The sequence below is a fragment of the Sorex araneus genome, chromosome 5 (genome assembly GCF_027595985.1).
Source record: "Sorex araneus isolate mSorAra2 chromosome 5, mSorAra2.pri, whole genome shotgun sequence".
Lineage (NCBI taxonomy): Eukaryota > Metazoa > Chordata > Mammalia > Eulipotyphla > Soricidae > Sorex > Sorex araneus.
The window spans coordinates 19,937,888-19,963,832 of NC_073306.1; the positions used below are offsets into that span (position 1 = coordinate 19,937,888).

General features: G+C 47.1%; 1 pseudogene; it reads left to right on the plus strand.

The window, feature by feature from the left end:
* The first annotated feature begins 24,383 nt into the window (after positions 1-24,383).
* On the plus strand, positions 24,384-24,535 carry LOC129405472 (U1 spliceosomal RNA; annotated as a pseudogene).
* The last annotated feature ends 1,410 nt before the right edge of the window (positions 24,536-25,945 follow it).

Below are 25,945 nucleotides of genomic sequence, written 5' to 3' on the forward strand. Positions count from 1 at the left end.
TTTGGCATAGCAGGAAGGCGCCTCAAAGGCACTGCTATTGTAGAAGCAGCACAGGGCTCCACACAGCTGGGAAGCTGGGCTGTCTGTCGAGCAGTGGACAGACAGAGGGCTTAGGGGATACAGGACTCTGTCATCATTCAGCAAAGAGTCTGGGCCAGCCCCCTCACCAGGTGGGTCGTGTGTGAGAAATTGAAGTGGGCTTGTGAGGACCTACGGTGACTGCAAGAATTCGAGAACTACGTGAAAACTGCACAGAAAGTCAATACATGGTCATTATTGATAGGAACACCCCTGCACTGTCTGCACTGTCGTCCCGTTGTTCATCGATTTGCTCGACTGGGCCCCAGTAACGTCTCCATTGTGAGACTTGTTACTGTTTTTGGCATATTGAATACGCCATGGGTAACTTGCCAGGTTCTGCCGTGTGGGCGGGATACTCTCGGTAGCTTGCTGGGCTCTCTGAGAGTGACGGAGGAATCGAACCCGGGTCGGCCACATGCAAGGCAAACGCCCTACCACCTAGACTCAACAAATAAAGATTCTAAGAGGTTGGGGGTGTAGAGGGGGCAGGGGAGCTGATGGAGGCAGCAGGTCATCCTTCAAATCAAAGGACAAGAATATGCTTATCATGAGCACACTCATTAAAATAAAAGGAATTATCACCTTAACAAGTAAGCCAAACATGGATAACTTAGACTCACTTTACATGTAGCTCCTGAATGTTTGTTTGCAAACCAAACATATGCAAATGAAGTCATTCTCCTAAGCCTCAAGGAGGTTTCTTATGTATAGGTATCTTGGTAGGAATCTGCAAAGCTGCTAATTACAGCCCAGGGGTGGTATGGGTCTCATCTGAACTGAGAAAAGACCATTTGACCATTTACCTGTGTAAGTCATGCATCTCTCTGCTCCTCTGTCTTCTGCATCTGATTATGTTATTGTTTCGTAGACAACATTTACACAGAGATGCTAGACAAGACTGAATGACCAAGCTGAAGTTCAGAGCAGTCCTGTGGTTGTCTAGTTCACTCAGCTTGGAAGGGGTGGCGCGAAAAATCCAAGCACATTTGGTTTTTGTGTTTAGTAAAATGTTTTCCTTAGGAAGTATGAGAGGAGAGAGAAAGAAAGAGTGAAAGTGAGAGTGAGAGAGAGAGAGAGAGAGAGAGAGAGAGAGAGAGAGAGAGAGAGAGAGAGAGAGAGAGAGAGACAGAGAGAGAGAGAAGACAGAGAGAACACTGGACACTGGCATGCAGGTGACTCCAGTAAAGTGGATATGCCCAGACATGGGTCTTTGACCCCCAGTTCTGCACTGACTGCAGCAGTAAGTGCTTTTCTGAGGTGCCATGAGCTCTTCCTCTCTTCTACACAAGTAAAAGTCCTGGCATAAAGGGCAACCCCCTATGCACATATTCTGGTGTGTGTGTGGGGGGGGGTGACACATCGCCATGGAGCCAAGGTGTTTTGTGACCGAGTGGAAGTATATAGGGTGAATACTGAGATAAGAAACTCCCTTCCACTGCTCCCCACCCTGGCTGGCTGTGCAGGAGAGAATTCTGGATCACCACCACCTGCTCTCCTTCCCCCTCACCACTGTTATTAGATTATCAACAACATGTTCTTCAGGTGGCCCCTTAAGCCCCCTCCCACCCAACTCGCCACCACATGTTGGGACCTTAACAAAGGGGTTCTATAAGGTTTAGCCAGAAAATTCCTCAAAAGTGTCTGTCAGTTTCTCCCAGTCTGCACCCCTCTTCCTGGGTGACCTACCCTGCTGGGAGGTGGCATCCCAGGAGTCCCAACACTATTGCCCTGGCTCTATTCAGAAGCAGAAACTCCTTTGGCCTGAACCATCTGGTGCTCAAGATCACCAGGAAAGAACAGCTTTCAACTTAACAGTGACAAGTGACTGGGAAACTCAACCCTATTTTGTGAAGACTTTGAAGGGCCCCCCAAATAGTTTTGTCATAGCCTCTCCGAAGGAGGAAGGTCTAGCTTTGAATTTAAGGCTCTTGTGTCTCAAGGTGTGTGAGGATACTTGAGTGAAGGTTGTTACTGGAAGGCTCAGGAAAGGTATTGGGCCTCACCAGAGTGAGAAGGAGCTGGCCTGTTAATAGATGGTGAAGCACAGGAAGGTGGGCACAGGGCTGGGGCGGGCTGGGGGGGTGGGGAGGGAAGGTGCCAAGGCAGAGAGTGCTTTGCAGTGTCTCGGGAATGGATGGGGTGAGTCTCTAGGATCCTGGATGCGGTGAGGCGGGTGAAAGGGAAGCCTCAGGAGAGGCAGGAAGGACATCCTACTGGCTCAGTGCAGGAAATCTGCCTCCTACAAGGATGCAGCACGTGAAAGAAATTTGCAACCTGAGAGGCAAGATTCTAAATCCACAATCTCATGGGCTACTATTTCTCTATGGACGAGGTGAATTCCCTAAACCAGTATTTCTCAACTTTTTTTTCTTTTTGGGTCACACCCGGCGATGCACAGGGGTTACTCCTGGCTCTGCACTCAGGAATTACCCCTGGCGGTGCGCAGGGGACCATATGGGATGCTGAGAATCGAACCTGGGTCGGCTGTGTGCAAGGCAAACGCCCTACCCGCTGTGCTATCACTCCAGTCCCAGTATTTCTCAACTTTTCCTCAACCATAGACCCTTTCCCTTCCTGTCATTCCTTGTTCTACCCACTGACCCCCTAACCTTGTGCTGTGTGATTTTCACCTGTGCCCTCCCCCCACCTTAGACTATCCTGGGGTCTCCATTGAGAGATGCTACCCCTCTGAAGTTAGGGAGTATATTGTCTTCCTGACTTACCCTCACCCAACAGGCAAGGAAGCAAACTGCAATACCACAGTCTTCTGATTTGGCAAAAACCCTACTTGTGGTCATCTGATAATTAGCACGGAGGTTTGAGTAATGAGCACAGACAAATATCTGATCACCACCATTGCCAGTCCCACCATTTAACTGAAACAGCCAGAAGGGACAACGGTCAATCCCAAAGAACCAGACAATAATCATTGCTGACTCTTTCCATGTAGAAATACTCACTTATCGGGGCTGGAGAGACAGTAGAGGGGGTAAGAAACTTGCCCAAAGCCGACCCCAGTTTGATCCCCGGTTCTGCATATGGTCCCCCAAGTACTGTCAGGAGTCACTCCTGAGCAGAGCTAGGGATAAAACCCTGGGCACCACTGGGTGTGGCCTCAACCTACCTCCACCCCTCGGAAAGGAAATAGTTACAAACACATATATGTGTATAACTAAATATGACATCTTCTTAAAGAGGAAAGATAATTCCTTATCTGTTTTCTAAGGTTATTCTAAGCCTTAGAAATGGAGTAAAAATGGTCTCTGGTGGTGATCAGATCTTGCAAGTTTATTTGGGAAATCTCTGTTCTTAATGGAAAGAAAGCTGGCAGGGGAAAAATAAGAAAATGAGCTTAAAGGTTTATTAGCTGATGGTCTTTTTCAGATAATACTTGCCGCCTAGGGTGGCCCAGAGGTGGCTTATGCCAGGATCTTTATCCCACTTCCGCTTCATCTCTGCGGCTAACAATCTTGGGTCTAAGGAATACTTGGTTCCCTCTCTCCCTTCTTCCCTTCCTTCCTTCCTTCCTTCCTTCCTTCCTTCCTTCCTTCCTTCCTTCCTTCCTTCCTTCCTTCCTTCCTTCCTTCCTTCCTTCCTTCCTTCCTTCCTTCCTTTCTTCCCCAACCTTCCTTCCCTCCCCATCCTTCCTTCCCCAACCTTCCTTCCCTCCCCATCCTTCCTTCCTTCCTTTCTTCCTTCCTTCCTTCCCTCTCTTTCTTCTTTTTCACCTTCTTTTTTCTTCCTTTCCCTCCCTCCCTCTCTCCTTCCACCATGTCTAACCCCACCTCTAAAGGCCAGGCAGGAATTCCCTAAGACAGTCCTGGCTGCCTCTGCCCCTTTGCTGTCAGGGAGATGGCTGGGCCTGTAATGAGGGGAGAATTTGATCCTAAGACTCCTTGTTAAGATAAAGACCTGGCCTTTATTAACTCTATCCAGCTGGCCCACAAGGATCAAGAAAAATAATTAAACATTCCTCTCCTCCTCCCCTCAGACTGTCCGGGTCTCAGAGAAAAGCTGGCCTGGATCTCGTGAGAGCTGGAGAGGAGAGGAGAGGAGAGGAGAGGAGGAGAGCATGGGCCTCAGGCAGTCAGCTAATGGGACTCAGTGGAAAGCTGGTCTTTCCCTTGGAAGAGTGCTCTGAGTCTTCATACACTCACACCTTCTTGAAAGAGCATCTTCCACCGTTAGACTTCACTTGCTCACTTCTGTGTCCCTGAGAGTTTACTTACTCAACAGTCCCTCCTGTGTCCCAGACAAAATGCCAATCTTGAGGTAATGATCGTTGTTATCACAGGACATGACTCCTGAATGCCATTTTATGTGGAAAAAAAACACTTCCTTGCCAGCAAGCCTTCCTGTTCTCTGCCCTCCCTGCCCTCTTTTAGGCGTCAGCCCCTTTTTGCACTTAGAGTCTCAGGGTTTCACCTGCCAGACACTCAGAACCATGCTCATCACTTCTTGGTTGCCTTAGTCAGACCCACAGAACTCAGCAGGTAAACCACCTATTTATAGAGGGAATTTAATCAATAAGTCAGGTGAAGAAAGGTAGTATTTGTTTTAGTATTTTAGTAGGAGGTGGACTGGAACAATAGCACAGCAGGTAGGGCATTTGCTTTTCAGGAGGCCAACCTGGGTTCCATTCGATTCCTCCATTTCTCTCAGAGAGCCTGGCAAGCTACCGAGAGTATCCCGCCTACATGGCAAAAGCCTGGTAAGGTACCTGTGGCGTATTTGATATGCCAAAAAAGTAACAAGTCTCACAATGGACACGTTACTGGTGCCCGCTTGAGCAGATTGATGAACAACGGGATGACAGTGCAGTGACAGTAGGAGGTAAGACTAAACTGTTTTGAAAGGAGGTAGCGTTCATGAGAGATTAGGGGTTAGATTACATAGGGATTGAGAGAGAGAGAGAGAGAGAGAGAGAGAGTGTGTGTGTGTGTGTGTGTGTGTGTGTGTGTGAGAGAGAGAGAGAGAGAAGAGACAGAGAGAGACAGAGAGAAATAGGGGAGAGGGGGAGAGGGAGGGAGGGAGGAGAGAGAGAGAGAGAGAGAGAGAGAGAGAGAGAGAGAGAGAGAGAGAGAGAGAGAGAGAGAGATTTGTTAGGTACCAATGGGGTAAAAGGTGTGTATAGACTGTTCCAAAAGGAGGCAGTAACTCCAAAGTGACTCTTTGGTGAAGTTTAGTATACATGTATGATGGAACTATTGGAGATGAGGGTGTCACTCAGGGGAAGAATGCTCAGGGGACCATGTAGTATAGGGTATCAAACCTGGAGCCTGCATGCATGCAAAGCTTATGCTCTAGCCTCTTGAACCACCTCTCTTCTGGCCCCTACAATGGTAATTTCAAAGATTTGAACTGAAGGCACCCTGGGGAGAAAGGCGGGCTATAGGCCCCGGGGTCAGGTAGAGTGGTGGGATACAAATCTTCTTTCTATAAATTTGCTAGCTGTGTACTTTCAGGCGAGTCACTTCTCTCCACTCACTTCCTCTTTGTACAGTGATCAGACTAACCAGAGCATGGTGGAACCAACAAGTGCAAATGTGAGGGGCACTTGCCAGTGTGACTCAAAGGCATCTAGCCAGACCTAGATGGCTTCAAGTGTGCAGATGAGTTAAGACCGGTCACAAAAAAAGTCCACAACAAAGCTAAGGGCCTGTCAAGAAGCATGCAATACTAGACTACGGATATGAAAGGCATCGCTGAGCTGGAAGATGTCGCAGGTTTGTGAAGTGACGAGCACACAGATTTTGTGTTTCCATTTTCCTGCTCATTGGCTTTCAGAGAATCATCACCAGGAGAGGAAAACGATAGGAGTCTGGAGACAGATCAGGCCTGCTTAGAGGGTGGTCGATTGCATAGTGGGTAATCACAACATAGTGGAAAGATTGGGATGACAATATGTTCAAGACTTATGTCATTAATGTCTTTCTTTGTCCAACATCCGCAACCCATCTAAAGTGAAAATAGTTCTGATTTGGAGGTAAGAAAAATGGAGGCAGAAGGAGGTTAAGGTGCAAAGACCTTTCTTCAGCCCAACTGAATTTAGAATAGATTGCCAGAGAGCATCCTAAGCGTGCCCAATTATAAAATACTCAAGAAGTCTGTTTTCACCTCTCTTCGGTACCCTAGAGGACGTAGTATGTGGCTTGGTTGTTTGTCTTTGTCTTTTGCAATGTTTGGGCCTATTTTATCTGTGTGATAGTACAGGTCATTTATAGAATCCATGAACGTTTTGTCCCTTGTCTTCATGACAATTGTTTTACATAGTGGTTCATATTTCACTGGGAGCAGAGACAAAGCTAGTTTTCTGTTAATAGGAACATCCCCAGGCATAAATCTTTGACAGCACCTCTTATTATGTTTTAAAGATTCATTTCCTGATGTTAAATTACTGAAAGAAATAGAGCGGCCAATTTCACGGATCGTAATTCATATCGCCAATTTGCTTTCCCCGGGGGATGGGATACATTTGCAGCGTCTTCATTGATGCAGAAGGAGGCCCGCTTCGTGCCATCCCTGACGGCAGTGGGTACAGCGTAGTAATTATTGACAAGTTCATCAAAGGAAATAGGATCCCTCACTTTAAATTTAATTTGCATTTGGTTTGAGTTTCCCTCATACAAAATCAAACCAAGAAGTTCCTCTTTAATGATTTTGGGTGTATATGAAGATGAATTTTTTTTAAAAAAAGCATAAATGTGCTTATGAGGACAAATGCGGTATGTGGGGGGTGTGGGGAGGGCTAGAGTTAAGGAGCTAGGAGATTTCCAAGCTAACAAAACTGGGCAAAGGGTCACGCCTGTCTCCCATTCACAGGGGGAGGCACGGCTCAGGGGGGTCCAGTCTTTGGCATCAGCCCCTTTGGTGTTGGGAAGATAGTGAAGTTTCTTAGTTTTATTGCCCCTTTCTTCTCCCACAATAAAATACAGTTCTTGCAGAAAAAAAAGATAATGACAATGAGATAACAATCATCTCTATTCCTGTATGTTTAAACAAGTTTATTATACATGCTTACAGAATCCTCCTTTACATATGAAAGCATTACAGAAGGGGCATATTATGCACCCTCAGCTCTCTCTGGTGCTTCCGTCACTCTTTGGTGCTTTACAATGTGCTTTGGGTGCTTTGCACCCAACAATATGCTTCTAGCTCCTCCCACCTGCCCTTCATCTTTCCTTCTCTCTTACTGTGTAAATGCATCTGACCTTCTGCTTATTTGCACTCCCTGGCTCAGGATTGCTTAAGCGGCCTGGGACCAGGGGTCAAATATTCCAAGTCCTGGGGGAATTCCCTCTCAGGGACTCTGAACCAAGAAACACAATTGGATGTGTTATTTCTGTGGGGGTTTTCCTCTAATTAATTCATTTATTTTTACCAGATCCTATTTGCTGGCAAACCCTTTCCATGAGTCAAGGACAACTGGGTAAAATGTGGAAGTAAAAAAGGGGAGGGAGGATGCTGGAGCGATAGCACAGTGGGTAGGGCGTTTGCCTTGCACACGGCTGACTCAGGTTCAATTCCCAGCATCCCATATGGTCTCCTGAGCACCACCAGGAGTAATTCCTGAGTGCAGAGCCAGGAGTAACCCCTGTGCATTGCCTCCTGTGACCCAAAAAGAAAAAAGAAAGAAAATGGGAGCAAATCTGTATGTGTGATCCTGACCTTTTAGCACTTCAGGGCAGCTCTCAAAGACTGTATTCAAAGAAGCATTGAAAAGATCCACGTGTAGTTGATCCCATCACTTCTATGATTAAAGAATCAAAATATCAGAAGCAGATGGAATTCTCATTCCCAGACCCCATTTTTTTGTGGATGAATTCCATTCTGTTCTGATAGTTCCTTCATGTCTTCTTAGTATTTTAAAATATGGTCTTCAGTGGGCTGGAGCTATAGCACAGTGGTAGGGCGTTCGCCTTGCACACAGCCGACTAGGGTTCGATTCTTCTGCCCCTCTTGAAGGGCCTGGCAAGCTACTGAGAGTATCTCGCCCGCATGGCAGAGCCTGGCAAGCTACCTGTGGTGTATTTGATATGCAAAAAACAAAAACTAAAACAACAAAACAGTAACAACAAGTCTCACACTGTAGATGTTACTGGTGTCCACTCCAGCAATTCGATGATCAATGGGATGACAGTGACAGTGACAGTGACAGTCAGTGGTCTTCAATGGATGGTCAACAGACACATGAAAGAATGCTAATTATCACTTAATATTAGAGAAATCTAAATCAAGGCAATAATGAGATAACTTGTACCTGTGAGAATGGCACATATCAAAAATGTTAAGAAAAATCTGTGTTGGCAGTGTTGTGGTGAAAAGGAACTCTCATCCACTGCTGGTGGGAATGTTGTCTGCTCCAACCCCTGTGGAAAACAGTATGGAGGGCTCCTCAGGAAACTCAAATTGAGCTGTCATAGGACCCAGCAATTCCACTTTGGGGATCTATCTCCAGAACAGAAAAACATTTATTCAAAAAAGGACTCATGCACACCATTATTTGTTGTAGCACCCGTAAAATAGTTCAGACTTGGAATCAACCTAGATGTCCAAAGACAGATAAATAAATCATGAAGCTATGGTATATATATACAATGGCATAGTACACAGCTGTAAGGAATAATGGAATCAAACAATTCCTGGCAGTGTGAATGGAAGTGGAAAATATCATGCTAAATAAAATATGCCAGAACAAAAGGATAAACATAGGATGATATCCCTTTGATGTGATATTTAGAATAACTGAATGAGGGTATGGAATGGTTTAAAGGGAGGGTGCCTAGATCACCCCTAGCCCCAGAGTACAGGGTGGAGGAGGAAATAAATAGAATGGAGGGGAGGGAGAGAAGAGACAGAGGAGAAGCAACAGGGAGCAGGGGTCAAGAGGACTTGGGTACATCAGTGGCATTAAGAAATGATAGAGGGGGTCCGGAGCAATAGTACAGCGGGTAGAGTGCTTGCCTTGCACGCAGCCAACCTGGGTTCGATCCCCGGCATCCCATATGGTCTCCCTAGCACCTCCAGGAGTAATTCCTGAGTGCAGAGCCAGGAGTAGCCCCTGAGTATCGCTGGGTGTGACCCCAAAAGCAATACATAAATAAATCACTCTATCACTGTATCACTGTCATCCCATTGCTCATCAAATTGCTTGGGTGGGCACCAGTAACATCTCCATTGTGAGGCTTGTTCTTACTATTTTTGTCATATCGAATACGCCACGGGGAGCTTGCCAGGCTCTGCCATGTGGGAGCGATGCTCTCGGTAGCTTGCTGGGCTGTCTGAGAGGGGCAGAGGAATCGAACTCGGATCAGCTGAGTGCAAGGCAAATGCCCTACCTGCTGTGCTATGATTCCAGTCCAAATAAATAAATAAATAAATAAATGAAATAATAGAGTTAAATATCCAGACCACAGAGTCCACAGCACTGAAATCATGAAACCCAAACTTTAATAACCAAACTTTAAAAGGCGCCTTTCCAGATTGGAGACTGTGGGACTGTGGGGAATGGGAAGGAACCTGGGAACACTGGAGGAGGGAAGTTGACACGGGTAGTGGGATCGGTGTTGGGCCGTTGTATGTCTGAAACCCAACTATGAATTACTTTGTAAATTATGGTGATTTAGTAAAAATAAATACAAATAAATTCTGGTCTTGTAGAGATAGTTGGATTCGAAAAGGCCCAGCAGGTTACCTGATCCTTGGTTCCCCACCAAAAGCAGAACTTGGGATAGAGTATTCCACACACTTGTGTCATATACTTACTGGGTGACAAGCTCTTTTATATATAATTTTCCTACCTCTGATTACTCAGTCTCATGAGAATAAATGCTACCAATAAGGTAAAAATGCTTCTGTGGAAATACATATCCTTATTTCCTAGGGTTTTCATGAGAATAAATGCTATAAACAAGGGGCTGGAGTGATAGTACAGTGGAGAGGGCGTTTGCCTTGCAACTGGCCAACCCGGGTTCAATCCCCAGCATCCCATATTTAAAAAAAGTGTAGCAGGGGATATAGCACAGGTATTGCATTATATAGCACTGTAGCACTGTTATCCCATTTTCATCGATTTGTTCGAGCAGGCACCATTAACATCTCCACTGTGAGACTTGTTGTTACTGTTTTTGGCATATCAAATATGCCATGGGTAGCTTGCCAGGCTCTGCCGTGTGGGCGGGATACTCTTGGTAGCTTGCTGGGCTCTTCGAGAGGGATGGAGGAATCGAACCCGGATCAGCGGCATGCAAGGCAAACGCCCTATAAAGCTGTTAATTACTGACACCACATATGACCCCCTGAGCACTATCCCTGAGCACGGCTGAGTGTGGCCCCAACACACATCCTCCCCAATGCCCACTACCAACAAAAAAATAAGACGAGAGTTCAATACAGGAACTGATTCAGAGAAGGTAACACTAAGTGATTACTTTAGAGGGCCTGAAATATTGCTTTCTCTCTCTCTCTCTCTCTCTCTCTCTCTCTCTCTCTCTCTCTCTCTCTCTCTCTCTCTCTGCTTTATGCAACCTAAGTCATGTGGGAAGTTCCACTGGGCAAAAGGACTAACCTTCAGGAAATTTGAGGTTGGTTTCCATGTACCATCTTGTTCAAACCTCTGCCACTCTACTAGGTAAACTGCCTTGATTATATTCCTGTACTCATTCGACACTTATGTACGCAGCACCCTCTATGTGCCAAAGACTATTCTAGATGGTGAACAGAGCACCCTGCCTGCCCTCAGACCTCACATGCAAGCTGGAGTAGAACCGCAAATAATGGACTATCCTAGGTGGCGTTGATACTACGAGGGAGCATTAAACCAAGCATGAAGGAGGCAGTCCAGGCAAGAAAGAGGTTGTTCTGGGACAGGACGATAAAAGGTGACCTCGTGGAGAGGACTTCCTTTAAGCAGGGAGTGGAGAGTGAGGGTGTGAGAACCAGTTAAGAACCTTCACCTTCCAGGTGGAGGCTTAGCACCAGCCAGATCTCTGAGCTGGGGATAAACTGTAGAAAGCACAGCAAGGGGGACAGTCTTTGCAATTTTTGAATGAGAGGGAGGTTGACAAGAGAAGTAAGGGCTGTGGGGGCGGAGGAAATAGTTTCTAGAATGCTAGGGGATATTGGAAGGGTTTTAGCTTGTACTGAGTGAGAGGCGACTTTGAAGGATTTAAGCAATGATGCCAGATCTGATGATTAAGTATTCCCGCAGTTGCTGAGTGATGAAAAGATATGGGTGGAGGCAGGGTGAAGACAACGAATGCTGAAAATTTGGTTAGAATACTATCATAGTAATCTCAACAAGGGATCACGGGAGTGGGGACCTCAGAGATCATGAAGCGGCTGACATGGAGAGGGCTTTCCTTTCTAAATAGGACAATGGATAGTGGGGATTTCAGATGGCAGAGCTGACCAGCTTTATGGATGGACCAGAACATGGAGATTTTAAATGCGAGTAATGGGTGTTTACTCATAGAGGGAAGATGGGGTAGAACTGGAATCAAAAGGTGGGTTTAGTGTTTGTCAAACTTGAAACACCCGTTATAGGGTTCAGTTGAGGGGTGAACTGAACTGTGAGGGGTGTAGTAAAATACTTGAGTCTAGGTTTTTGATGAGAGATCGGAGTTAGATAAGCATTGAAGAGCCTTTGGCATATACAAGAATTTAAGCTCATTGATAAAGTTGTCAAGGACAGGCATGTACTCAGGAAAGAATTCAGAAATTAGGACTGAGACTGCTATATCATTGCTATTAAGTGATTGGGGCACATGTATGAGGAAATAAAAACAGGTGTTGGGACTAGTTGATATCTCAAAGGACTAGTGCATATGTCTTGCATGAAGGCAGAGTGCCTAAGTTTTATTTTTTTACCTGAGCACATCCAGAAGGGACCCACTCAGGTGTGTGTTTCTGTCTTATTGATAACATGCCATGAGTAGCCTATGAGCACCGCTGGGTATGGTCCTAAAACAATACCCTCTCCAGGAGAGAAAAAAATAGGGGTGTGAAATAATCAGTGGGTTTCTTGGTGAGAAGTTGAAATAAGAATCCTTGTTCATGGATTTGATGCCTAAGTTTTTGTTATGAACTTCTTAGCAGTATTCTAATCATTAGGGCAAAGGGGTCTTTCCTAGAGACACAGAAAACCAGGGGCTTTCCAGGGCCCCACCTCTAACTATTCTGGGATAGCTATGTAGGCCCTTGGGTCTGAGCAAATAGGACAATGCACTTGCTGGTAGACCAGATGACACATCCATCAGCTCCACCTGGTGTAGTACTCAGAGCTCTCAAGGGAGCCAGAAAGGTCTGGTAATTAAGAAAGATTCCTTTCCTGAGCTGCTCTGGGTCACAGTGACTGTCAGGGCGAGAAGATTGATGGCTTAATAAAGACCACCTGAAAAGGCAATTGGCCAGCAAGGGAAAAACATCACTGCCACCCATCCACCACCCGCAGCGTCTTCATTCAGAGAGCCGTTGGGGAAATCTGAGCGGCTTAGAACGCTGCACCAGATCATTCTATGTGGACCATTTTAACACTGGGAGCAATCTTCAAGAAAACGTAGCAGGAGTTCTTTCCCTAACTGATAAACAGTGCTATCACTTATTTTTCTGGATGGTTACATTGGGATGAAGAAGACTCCATTCCAGTGCTCTCAGAAATTTAGAATCTCTTGGAAGCAATGACTGCATTCAAGGTTCTGAGTGAGCCAAGCATTGCATTCACAGCCCAGCCGGGCTCATGCATCTGACTTTGAGACGTTCACTGCTAGAGTGGTCTGGAGAATGAGATCCTGGCATGTAGTAAGTGTTCAATGTGCTATTCGCTTGGTATGCGTAGGATTACGGAGAAAGTGCCCATAACGGAGCAGCAGGAGACTAACGTGGCTGCTACAGCATTGTTCACAGCAGCTTCAGTGTTTTATTTTTTTTTATTTTTGTTTTTTTTTAGGTTTTTGGGTCACACCTGGCGATGCACAGGGGTTATTCCTGGCTCTGCACTCAGGAATTACTCCTGGCAGTGCTCAGGGTACCATATGGGATGCCGGGATTTGAACTCGGGTTGGCCGCGTGCAAGGCAAAACGCTCCAGCCCCAGCTTCAGCGTGTTAGAGTCACCCCTTTTCTTCTCCAGATCTTAGTTTGCCCCTCTGTGCGAAGGCGATGAATAAAGCTATTGTTGGAGATATTTCAGGGGTTTTCCAGAGTGGGTGGTGCCACTCTGCTGGGTGCTGGACTGATCTCACAGAGCAGTCGCCCTGGGTGCAGTTTGGGGCGGGAGGCAAGGCACTTTCTGTTCTAGTGAGGAGAGTAAATTTTCAGAGCCAAAGAGATGATGCAATGGATAAGTCACTTGCCTTGCACGAGGCCAACCCTGGGTTTATCTCTGGCACCCTATATGGTTCCCTGAGCCTATCAGGAGTGATCCCTTAGTGCAAAGCCAGGACTAAACCCTCAACACAGCCAGGTGTGGTCCCCAAGTTAAACGAAACAAACACAAAATGAGCGTAGCTTTTTCAGGAGGCATTGAGTAATTTTATTTTTTTAGAGAAATGTGGTAGGCCTAGTAAGTTTGGGAACTTCTGTTTTATATCTAAGATGGTATCTAAAGTCTCTTGCTATGAGGCTGGAGCGATAGCATATTGGGTAGGGTGTTTGCCTTGCACGTGGCTGACCCGGGTTTGATTCCCAGCATCCCATATGGTCCCCTGAGCACCGCCAGGAGTTAATTCCTGAATGTATGAGCCAGGAATAACCTCTGTGTATCGTGAGGTGTGACCCAAAAAGCAAAATAAAATAAAATAAAATAAATAAATAAAGTCTCTTGCTAAAAATGCAGTTACAAGGTACTGTGTGTGTTCCCTAAGACAAGCATTCTAGACGGGCTAAGAAGTGGCAGAGGCAGATCTGTGAGGTGGAGTCTGCCATTCTGGCATGGGCCACCCCTTCCCCAGTAGTGCTGTTCTCAGTTCCTCGGGAGGGTAGCCTGGCATGAGACTTGGCTGTGTCAGTTGCTGCTGGGCAACCTCACAGCACCACGGTAGAAAGTAAGAGTCACCCTGTGCAGAGCCTGCCAGCACGGTTACACAGGGGCCAGGAATCCGGGCTCTGTAAAAGTCAAATGGCTGGTTCCCCAACCCCCAATTCAGGCAGATGAAAGGCGGTCTGTGAAAAGGAAAGGAGGGGCCCCGAGAGATTGTACAAGAGTCAAGGCACCTGCATGGCATGTGACTGACCCTGGTTTGATCCCTGGCCCTTGCCTTGCATAGGCAGCCAACCCTGGGTTCAATCCCAGCACCCTGTATGTTCTCCTATGGTCTCCAGAGCCCTGCCTGCCAAAATTAAAATAAATAAATAAAAAAGTAGGAAAGGTGATCTTTGCAGAGGCTTGCCCTGGAAAGAGAACTTGTGGTGCATTTGCTCAGAGGCCAGCACCTTAAGTTTTCCTTCAGGAAGTTCTACTCGCTGATGCCTGCAGCCCCACGTTCCCTCTGAGGCTGGCTTTGTTCTGCAGGGAGAGTGCACCCTCAGTCTCTTTCCAATCCATTTTCCCCAAATATATTAGGGTTCTCTTTCTAGAAAAAAAGTAATAGGGAAAAGAAAATACTCTTATTAGGTCATGTCATACTTCATCCCACAGTCCATCCAGAGCCCTCGCTCCCTGCAACCCTCCTCCCCCCTCCAAAACCTGCTGGTTGCCTCTGTGCTGGATTGAGCCTCTGTCTGTTCCGTCACTCATTCCACCCATTCTTGGTTCCTTGATGTTGCCACGTCTCTTCCCCTCTTCAGAGATCTCGCTTAATCTTTTAATCTCGTTTTAGATTAAAGGAGATTTAATCTCTTTTTTCTTTCCCTGCTGACTAGACAGCCCAGTGTCTCTACAAAGAAAACTTGCCCCCTTCCCCCAGATCAGCCTGGTGTAGATTGCAGCACGCACACGTTCTAGACTTTGCTCTTTTGTCCCCTCCCCCTACTCTTCCTAACCCGTGGACTCCAGGAGAACTGAGCCCCGTCTTCTGGGATTGATGATGCTCTGTATCTTGCGGTTGGTGCTCCAGCTGGTCCTGTGCTCCATCTGGTACTGTTCAGCCGCTGAAGAACTGCTGCATCCCCATTCCCCTCCAGCATCCCTTGTCCTGCAGCGTGGGTGAGGGCCCCAATGGGCAGCGCTGCTCGTGCTTGTCTCTGCCCCCACTGCAGCTTCCCTGTGAAAGACTCTTTATCCCCTGGCTTCCTCTGAACCTGTGAACTTAAGCCTTCAAGATCCAGCTCAAACGATATCTCCTCTTTTCTTTTCTGTTTTCTTTTTGGTGGGGAGAAGGCACGTTGGGTAGTACTCAGGACTTACTCCAGCTCTGTGCTCAGGATCACTCCTGGGGGCGTTAAGAAAACACATGTGGAGCGGGGGACCAAACTTGGGTGGGCTGTGTGAAGGCCAGTGCTCTCCCCACCAGACTGTAACGCTAGCCGTAGTCATCTCCTCTTGGAGGCTTGGCCCCATCTTCTTGGCACAGTGAAGAGTGCCTGCCCCATGGCGTGCACATCCCAGAGTTTCCTGCCTTTTCCCCGCTGTGTTTCCCTGTATCTCTATCCCCCCCTGTACCTCTTGGGAGCAAGGAAACACCTGCCTCATCTTGCAGCCTCACTATTTCACAGGCCTGCCACACGGGAAGGGCTTGGCAAATGTTTGTGGAGGAGCGGAATCGACCTGCATAAATGGAGGTACTTCCCTTGTGAACTCAATGAATGGAGCCTGTCCCACCCCTGCTCCCTGAAGCCTCCTGTGCCTGTGGTTCCTGTGCACATCACCTTCCACCTCTGAAGTTTTCTTTGGGGCTCCTGGGCTTAGGACCCCATCTCTCTGTTTTTGGTCTTCTAGGATTAGGTTATCGGTTTGGTTTAGAAAGTAGGTATTTTTTTTCTTGCCTGCTTGCAAAGGATGCTGGAAGTTCAAAGCAGCTGGTGGGGTAAGTGGTAGGTAGCCAGTCTTCCTAAAATCCTTGGGTAACCACTCTAGCCACCCAAAGGTCTGGTGGGTAAGGGTTAACTCCTGACCGGTGCCAGGATGTGTGTTTTGCAGAGGTGTAAGCTTCTTTTCTGAAAGTATTTCTGGTGGGTGGGGGATCGCAGGCAGACTGGCAGACAGTATGGGGTGCTCAGGACTCTGATGGGAGGAGAAGGGGGCAGGGCAGAGGGAGGGTGGGATTTTGTTCATTGGTAAGGGGGAGGCTTTTGGATATCAGAAATTTTTTTCCCCTTGTTTTCTTTTCATGACACACCTGGCTGTGCTCAGGGGTTACTCCTGTCTGTGCTCAGGGATCACTCCCATCACTCCCGGCAGTGCTCTGAGGACCATGTGGAATGCTAGAGGTTGAAATTGGGTCAGCCACATGCAAGACAAGCACCCTCTATTCTGTAGTATCTCTCCAGCCCCCTTTTGTCCAGGGCTTTTGATGTTTACTTGTGAGATCTAGATAGAATGGTTGTGTGGGAAAGGGAGGAAAAGCAAACTAGAGAAGTGAAAGTGAGTGACGCTCACAATGACTTGAGACGAGGAATAAGCAGCAAGGTGAGCCCGGGAAATTCCGAGGAGCCTGCTGCTCTCCAGAGCTCGCCTGCCCGGTTTGGTGTGGGAACCAGCAGCCTTGGCATCACTGGGAAAGTTGCTGGAGCAGCAGAATGTTCAACTTTACCCCAAGCCTACTTAATCTATGCTTTAAGATCATCAGGTAGTTCCTTGTCCACCTAATAGGTTAAAAAAGAGTGGGGTCAAGAGGTAGAGGTGTTGGGGCTGGAGTGATAGTACAGCAGGTAGGGCTTTTGCCTTGCACTCGGCCGACCCGGGTTCGATTCCCAGCATCCCATATGGTCCCCGGAGCAGCACCAGGAGTGATTCCTGAGTGCGGAGCCAGGAGTCAGCCCTGAGCAATGCCGGGTGTGACCCAAAAAGCCAAAAAAAAGAAAAAGAGGTAGAAGTGTTTTGCAAGCAGTTGCTATGCATCAGGATTATCTGGAGTGTTTGTGAAAAACAAACAAACAAATAAAACAATAGCAAGAGATTATTGGGCTCCACTTCAAAGACTGAGTCAGTAGCTCTTGGGGGCAGCTCGGGAATATTCAGCTCTGAAAGTTCAGAGCAGCAGGTGAGGTAAGTGGTAGGGAGCCAGTCTTCCCAAATCCTTGGGAATCTTCCCAGGATCAACTCTGAGACTCATTGGGTGGGGCTGAGAGCAAAGAGGGGTTCTGGGAAGGCAACCGGACAGCAGGGAAGGAGTTCTGAGTAGCCCGACTCGGCAGGAGTTTGGATTTGGTGTCCCAGCTTGTGTCTTGGCTCAGGGGGAGTCTCAAATCCAGGAGTGGCACCATCAGGCATTCACCTGGACAGATGGCCTTGCCACAGGGGCAGGATGGGCTAAGCCGACCCATGACAGACAGCCGTGGCGACTCAGATGACACAAGGCTCCTGATTGGAGGCATCAAATCAAATGTGGGGGAGTCTGAGGGTGGGGTGAGTGTGGCAGGGTTCCCTTGGCCCTGAAACCTGGCTGCGGTCCGCCGGGGGGCTCCCCCACACCCGTCCCTTCATGCCCAGCTCGCCCACCCCGCGTTATCTGCCTGCTCTTTACAAGTGTGCCTCTGGCCTCTGACAGGTTGCAGCCTGCAGTGTTTGAAGGAAGGGGTGCAGTAAACCATTCAGAAATAGGATTTATTAACGGGAGGCATGTAATTACTGCCAGACACAGCAATCTGAAGAGTTTATGGCCTAAGTGCTTGGTGTCATTCATTAAAATAAAGTGGGCTCTTGGCATGGACCCTGTCACCCCGTGATCAGACCCGGCTGTTTCTGAGATTGCCCCGCCCCCTCTGTCTGCTCCTTGAGCCTGTCCATAGGGCAAAGGCAGATCCTTCCCAGGGGCATAGGAGAGAGGGACTCCGAAGGTGGTGGTGGTGGTGGTGGTGGTGGTGGTGGTGGTGTGTGTGTGTGTGTGTGTGTGTGTGTGTGTGTGTATCCTGTCGAGCTATAGATCCTGGTTCTAGATCAGGCAGTACTGCAGTAGGGATTCGCTTTTAACGACTAATTTTTTTAGAAGTTAGAGTGGCATAGTTTAGGCCATACCTGGTGGTGCTTGAGGCTTACTCCTGGTAGTGCTCAGGGGACCATGTAGTGTTGGGGATTGAATGGGGGTCAGCCATGTGCAAGGCAAGTGTTTTAACCTCTGGGATGTCTCTTCAGCTGCTCTCTTGATTCTTTTGTTTGTTTGTTTTCTCTGTCAGACATGGCGCTGCTCAGGGTGTCCTCCTCACTCTACTCAGGGGTGATGCCTGGTGGTCTCAGGGGACCATATGTGGTACTGGGGATCAAGCCAGTGTCAGCCACAAACAAGACAACTTCTTTACCTGTTCTACCACCTCATCTGTTTCTTTTTTTTCCACTATTTTTTTTTTTTATTGAATCACCATGAAAAAAGTTATAAAACTTTCAGGTTTAAGTCTCAGTCATACAATGATCAAACCCCCAGCCCTTCACCAGTGCACATATTCCACCACCAAGAACCCCAGTATACCTCCCATCCCCCACCCCCCACCTGTGTGGCTAATGATCTTCACTTTCCTCTCTATATACTTTGATTGCATTCAATAATATTTCAACAGAAAACTCATTAATATTATTTGGAATTTTCCCAACAATCAAACCTGCTGAAAAGGCATCATTTGATAATTTGTTTTCCATTGCTGGCAATGAAGAGTTTATGAGGTCGTGCAGCCACAGTGGCTGCGTGGTTTTGGATTTCTCTTATTTTAGTAATTAAGCCCAGAGAAATTTCTGCCAGAAGCTGCGTCACTGCAAGCTCATACTTCTGGTCAGTGGGCTCTATAAGATGGCGGTCACCACGAGGCCACTGCCGCCGCTGCCACCGCCACTGCAGAAAGGAAAGGCTGAGAAAGAAAAACCTTTCCCCACCAGGGGTGGCATGCGGTCGCAGCCCAGTTCACAGTCTAGAGGCATTTCTGTAAGAAGCCGCTGGGTGCTGAAATTAGTTCGAAGGCCTCCGGGATCATGGTCTTTTAGGAGCAGAGGAGCCGTTTGTGTGCGGCCACTCCGGGTCTCGTCTGGGCGGAGAGTGTGTCATTCTGTTTTTTGAAGAAGCATCTAAAAAAAATTGAACTAACATCGCTTCCTGCTGGAAGGGTCTGTGCATTTGTGACTTCTCCCACTCTTGTTTCCCTCCATTCCATGTTTCATAAATCTCACAGGGTTATCTTGTTATTGTGTTGTTTGTTTTAGGGCCATACTTGCTTACATGACTCCTGGTTTTGTGCTCAGGGATCACTCCTGGCGGAAGATCAAACCCAGATCAGCCGTGTGCCAGGCAAGGACCTTACCCACTGTGCTATAGCTTCTGTCCCTCACAGGATCATTTGGCTCAAGGAGCAAGCTTGTCCTCAGCTCCCACTGTCCCTGGCAGCCTCTGCTCTGGCTGGCCCAGCTTTGCGATGAGAGCACCTACTCGCTTTCACGACATACCTAGTGTCAGTGTTTCTGGCTGCTGCCGGACTTTGCTTCCAGCCTGGTATTTCTCCAGACTGCTTGGTGTAACAGGGAGAGAAACCCTGAACCTCAGTTTCCTGCCACCAGAAACAGGAAGTAGGAAGGAGGTTGCTTCCTTTCCTGAGTAAGAAGAAGCGGGAGGTGGCATTGGAGGTGTAGCTTGAGTTAGTCCCTGACCTGGGACCATCCCTTAGGTCTCACAAATGCCGTGCAGGACCCGAGGCAAGCAAGTGGGGGCCCAGACAAGAAATGGAGAGGACATGCTTGGGAAAAATCTATCACACTGTTCAAAGGCAGGTGATTAACATGGACAACGAATCTGCTACCATCCAACCAAAAAATCAGCAACTGAGACAAAAAAAAAAAAAAAAAAACCTGAACAAAAACCTGGAGTCCCTTATCCTCACCCTGGATTTAGGACAGAGGAAATCCTCTGCCCAGCACTCTCGAAGTGGGGAGCCGTTTAGGAGCAGTCTTCCGCCCACAGTCGCTTTTGCCCTAGAAATACAACACAGGTGAGTGTGGCCAGAGACACCAGCTTGATTTTAATCTCAATTTTCGGTCATGGCACGCTCAGAAACCCTTTCCTATTGCTAAATTATGTGCCCCCCGCCGCCCCGCCCCAGCCCTTTGCGACCAGACCCCCTGTGGGGTTGTGGACTCCAAGTTGAGGAAACCGGCTTTGGTACCTGGAGCGCATGTGCAGAAGGGACAAGGGGCGAGACGGCTTTGGCAAAGGGTCTTTGGAGAATGCACAGTGGGGTGTGCACCGAGAGGAAGTTCTCTAAGCGACGGACATCCTGTTTATTTTTGCATCCCTGGTACCAGCGCAGGACTGGCATAGGGTGTATGTGCGGCAATTATTTATGAAAAGGAACCAAGCTGGACTCTGTCCTATTCCTTTGAGTCTTTGAAGGCAGAGCCTATGTTTTACTCATTTCTCGCTCACCAGAGCCAAGCCTGGCTTCTGGCACAGAGAGGGTGCTTGGGAAATGCAGACTGGGCAGACGTGAAGCCGGTGGAAAACAAGGCAGGCAGATTGAGTGCCTGCTCGGAGCCAGCCGGGTGGGGGTGGGGGGCCAGGGTGTCAGGTAGGGAAGGGGCCCGGGATTTGCGGGAGATGTGATTGGGCTGACTGGCTCCCTTCAAGAGCACCATGTAGGAAGGGTTAAGGTGGGGGAGGCTGTGGTTTCTCAAATGCGCTTTTGGCTGTGCGTGGTGGTGGAGTAGGTAGGTTCGGGCAAGGCTGGCAGTCCTGCGGAGGTTTCAGCCAGGATGGCAGACACAGAACCGAGCCAGAGGAGAGGAAGCGGCTCAGATGGAGGCCGAAGAGGCGCTTGTGAATTGAATCTCCCCTTCCCGGCCTCCAGAGCAGACGTGGCAGCAGCGTGTGCGAGTTGGAAGGAAAACACCCTTCGCAGCCAAATAAATCTGCTTGGAGATTCTCAGGACTTGCCAGAGCGGTGGGACTTGGAACTTGTAGGCTTTATTTTTCCCCCTGAACTTGTAGGCTTTTTCAAGATAACAGAGAATCGTGATTCTCCCTTTACAGGGTTTTTGTGATTTCAAAAGAGTGTTTTGTAAGCAATCAAACAGCCATTTAGTAGGCATCTGCCCTCTACCCAGTGGAGCTGCGGAGCTGGGTGGATTTATCTGTAATCCCCTTAACCATCAGGCAAGGTGGTTATTATCAGCTGCAGGATCCACCTCAGAACACAGAAAACTGAAGTTCAGAGACAGGGAGCAATTTGCTCAAGAGATAGTGCCAGAAATTCAACTGGATTCTCTGGGTGTGTGGGGGGGGGGTGTCACACTGTGGACACGTAGGAAATGACTGCTACCCCCTGAATCTGAGTCACCCTGAGGAAAGGTGCTTCCTCGTTAGCACCTTTTCTCCCCCACACCTCTTTGAAAATAGGCCAAACCTTTAGCCAACCTGCTAGAAGAAGCCCGAGTCCCACTCAGCGCTTGAAACATGATTCTGTTCATTTTGCCCAGGTGTGTTCGGCTTACGGGGATGTTGATCAGGAAATTATTTCTAGGGGTTTCTGTGAGGGAAGAGAAAAAGCAGCTGAGAGCCAAACTTATTGGAACATCTATACAACAACATCTGAAGTATTAAAACTGTCCTTCCAAAAGAAAACGACCCAGTCTTTTGACTTCCCCACCCCCCCGCCCCTATTCTGTCTTTGAAGCTTTTGCCAAAGATGAGATAAATGTGGAAGGCCAGGAAGCCAAGCACAATCGTCGAAATCTTCCACCAGCCTGTGTCTTGATGCACTGAGTCCTCCAGGCCTCAGACACCCCTAGTGGGGGTAACACTAGATCCTTTTCCAGAGTGCTCAGACAGGTAAGCATCTGTCTGAGACCCACAAAGATTACACCTCAGAGCCAAGATCAAACCTGATCTCGGTTGGCTCTTAACGCACAGTCTGTTTTTTCTATTACTGTCTGTCTTGAGTCTACACGTCCACAGATGAGAGTCAGTGCTTTCTACTCCTGCTCAGCGGGCCCTGCCTGTGGCTTGCAGAGTCTGAGGGAGAACCCAAGGAAGGTGCTTACTTCCAGTTTCAGAAGAAAACGAACCTGAGCTTTGAGACTGCAAGAGATCAACAAGGCTCCATGGCAGAAAAATCTGGTGAGTGTAACTTCCGAAAGATCTTTATAAAATAGACACGGGATAGATGTTTGCATTCTGGGATGAGACTCAAACATTGTGATCAGGCCGTGTACTGTGTATGTGCATACATGTACCTTTTGTTTTTGGTACCGGGCAAGATGTTGCTCAGGGGCTATTCCAAGTTCTGTACTCAAGATTGACCTCTGGTAGTGCTCAGGGGACCACGTGTTGTGCTGGATATTTGAACCAGGGCTATTGGGATACAAGGCTTCCTTCACTCTTGTCCTCTGTCTCTGACTCTACATGTGTCTTCATCATCATCATCATCATCATCATCATCATTTTCATCATTTTTATTTTTGCTAGGGTGAACTCCCTTGTCTGTTTCAAAGCGAGTATCACAAATTTAATAAGCTATGTGCAGATTCACTAGGTAGTGGTTTAATAGATTCTGGCTATATCCTACCTGTGTCTCTTATTTACTTTTTAGTGAACTCCTCAATTGTTGTTCAAGAAAATCTAAATAAGCTCACCAACCCTTGGTTTTCTGGTCATCCTCAAGTCATCTTGCATATCATCTTCTGGGGCTGTGGTGAGTTCTCAGACAGTGCAGCTCCTGAGAAGTAGGTTCAGCCACGTCACTTCTCCATATGGCTTTGGGTAAGCCATCTGACCTTCTGACCTCAGTTTCCCCACCTATAAGGTGAGTTTACTAATGCTTGTATGCATGTAAATGTGTGTGTATGTGTGTGTGTGTGTGTGTGTGTGTGTGTGGTACTTGAGCCATAGCAGACAGTGCTCAGGGGGCCATGTAGTACCAAGGTTCAAACACAGGCCTCCCACATATAAAGCATGTATGAAACCTGCAAACCATCTTCTAGCCCTGCCTGCTTTATGATGTTTTAAAGGGCTCAATACAAAGCAGACACTCATGAGATAATTAGTTATTTTTCCTCTCAGCATCATAAGGTGAAAATTCATTATGTTGTTAGGTAGTGAGGAGGGCATATATATATATATATGTTATATGTTAACATATATATGTTAAAATATATATGTATATACATAAACATATATATATTTTAGAACAACTTGGATCCACCCGGCTTATTGGCAAGGACCATCAGTCGCTGTTAAAGACTTAAGTCAATGCCCATTATGTCATTATGGAGCCTGCAGAAGTGATTACTAACGTTACTTTTCCAGCTTGCTGCAGAGCGGAGGGGAGAGTTTTTCACACTGCTGGCGTTTTGTTGGAGCGCGGCGATACAAATCACAGATGGCTTCCTCAGCAGATGTGGCTCTGTACAACAGCACTGTGGGTTTACAAGGGCTTTAATGAAAACCTGGCACCCATCCAGGCTTGAAGCAATTCTCCAGGGCTCTTAGCACATGCACATATAGGCCAGGCTGCAAATGTCCATCCTGTTGATGGCACGGGGAGTGCTAGGGTGAAAAGTTTCTACCTGGAAACAAAGCCAGACCCATCTGGCTGAGTACACAGGCTTGGAGCCTGGGGCACGGAACCTTGATGTGGAAGGGAAGTTGGTAGGAGGAGCTCTGTCTTGTCTGGAAGATGTCCACAGAGCCAATGGCCAGCATGGGGGATGAGGACCCCTAGAAAAAACAATGGCTTTCCCAGATGCTTGGGGCACACAATCTTCCTTGTCATGGAATAGGCTGAAGATGTGAGGAGGAATCACAATGGTAGACTATGCAATAAGAAAGTCATTTCTATTGAGCCGTTGGTATGCCCTGGAACTGAACTCTTAGTGTTGCTCTTAACATGCTTTTTTTTTTTCTTCTAATGACCAGTTTGCTATTTCTCATCTCTTCTACTTTGGCTTTACTGCCCTTTCCTTGGAGGAACTTCCTTGATGACCTCCCGAAAGAGAACCCTCAAGACCTTTGTCACCTACCTTTACCATGAACATCTTTCATAACATAACTAAGAAATGTGTCAAACTGTTTGTGTTCTGTTTGGGTTGTGGGAATGTGATTGACAGTTTGAGGAAAAGAGTTAGTTTTATCCTGTTTGTTGATGACTGATGTCATCCAGTGGCACTGGCACACTGCACATGTTCAACAGATCCTGTTGGATGACTGGATCAAACTTTAGGGTAAGAGTTAGGCTGATTAACTGATCAGGCAGGGGAGAGACCAAGATCACTAAGGTGATTTTTCCAGGTTGAGGCTTATCCTCATGCTGAAGCCTTGGATTCTCCAAAGGTGGGAAACACAGCTGCATAATTTGTGGCCATGGAAGGCCTGTGTTCGTACTCTCTGTTGGGGAGGTTGATGAAGGTAAATCAGCATTTGTAGCTTATATTTATCCTTGATAACTTTACAATGACAGTGTTTCTTAGTGTGGAATACTTTACCATCAAAGATGGTCTTTGGGATAGCTCAGTGACAAAGTACTTGCCTTGAAAGAGGGAGATCCTATCACTATTTGATCCCCCACATCACCACAGTGTGTGATCTCTGGGGCACCACTAGCCTGGGTGTGCAGAGATCACAATCAAGTATGATCCCGGGTGAGCACCACAACTGAAAAATTGTGCCAGCCCTCTGGCTGGTGCACCATGCCCCGTGAGCACTGTGATCCCAGGTCATTGCAACACAAGCAACAAGCAGAAGGGAAGGGAAGGGCAAAGATGTAGGAGATCTGCCTCTGTGAGATTTGTATGTTTATCTAGAATAGTGCCTTGTACATAAGAAATACTCAATACATTGGAGATATTATCAGTAATTAAAAAATTAAGTTAAGGGGCCGGAGCGATAGCACAGCGGGTAGGGCGTTTGCCTTGCACGCGGCCGACCTGGGTTCAATCCCCGGCATCCCATATGGTCCCCCAGGCACTGCCGGGAGTAATTCCTGAGTGCAAAGCCAGGAGTAACCCCTGAGCATCGCTGGGTGTGACCCAAAAAGAAAAAAAAAATTAAGTTAACCATCATTTCTATTCTGTGAACATCTTGAGACCTAATACCATACTCCATGCAAAGCCCTTTTGCAGGCATTTTCATATGCAATTCTTAACAACCTTGTGAGGGATTCTTCCTATTTTAGAATAAAAGAAACAAGAGACTTAAAGAGATTAAGCAGCTTGAACAAGCTTACATAGCTACTCAGTGGCAAGAGGCAGTATTAACTCCATTTCTATTTTTAAAGCCATAATTTCCCTCCATAATTCCAGGCTGTTTCTATTAACACTCACTCTGGATAAATAAACATAAGGAAGCCACATTCTCTGTCCTTTGGGGGCTTTGGTTTAGGTGATAAGACATATGTAAGGGTAAAAGGAACACTAATAAAAACCAATATATTGTTTTATGTTGCTTTGAAGTTTGCAAAACTTGTCCTAATACTTCCAGTGCATTCAAGTTTTAAAAGATGACTATTCAGGCTATATAAATAATTCATACATGTCAATAATAAAAACATAACTATGGAAAAAAATGGACAGATTAGGAACAGGCTATGGGAGCGGCCAATAATCACAAGAAAGGATATATAGCATTTGTGGTTGTTGGTAAAAGTAAAGGAGAACAATGAGGTACCATTTCTCATTCTCCAGCTTAGCAAAAATCGGGGTTAAGGAAGATCATGTGTTGAAGATGATCAGGAGAACTGGAAATAGTCTACACTTCATTTCCTGTTGCTATCCATTAGGAGTAGCTAGAGCGATAGCACAGCGG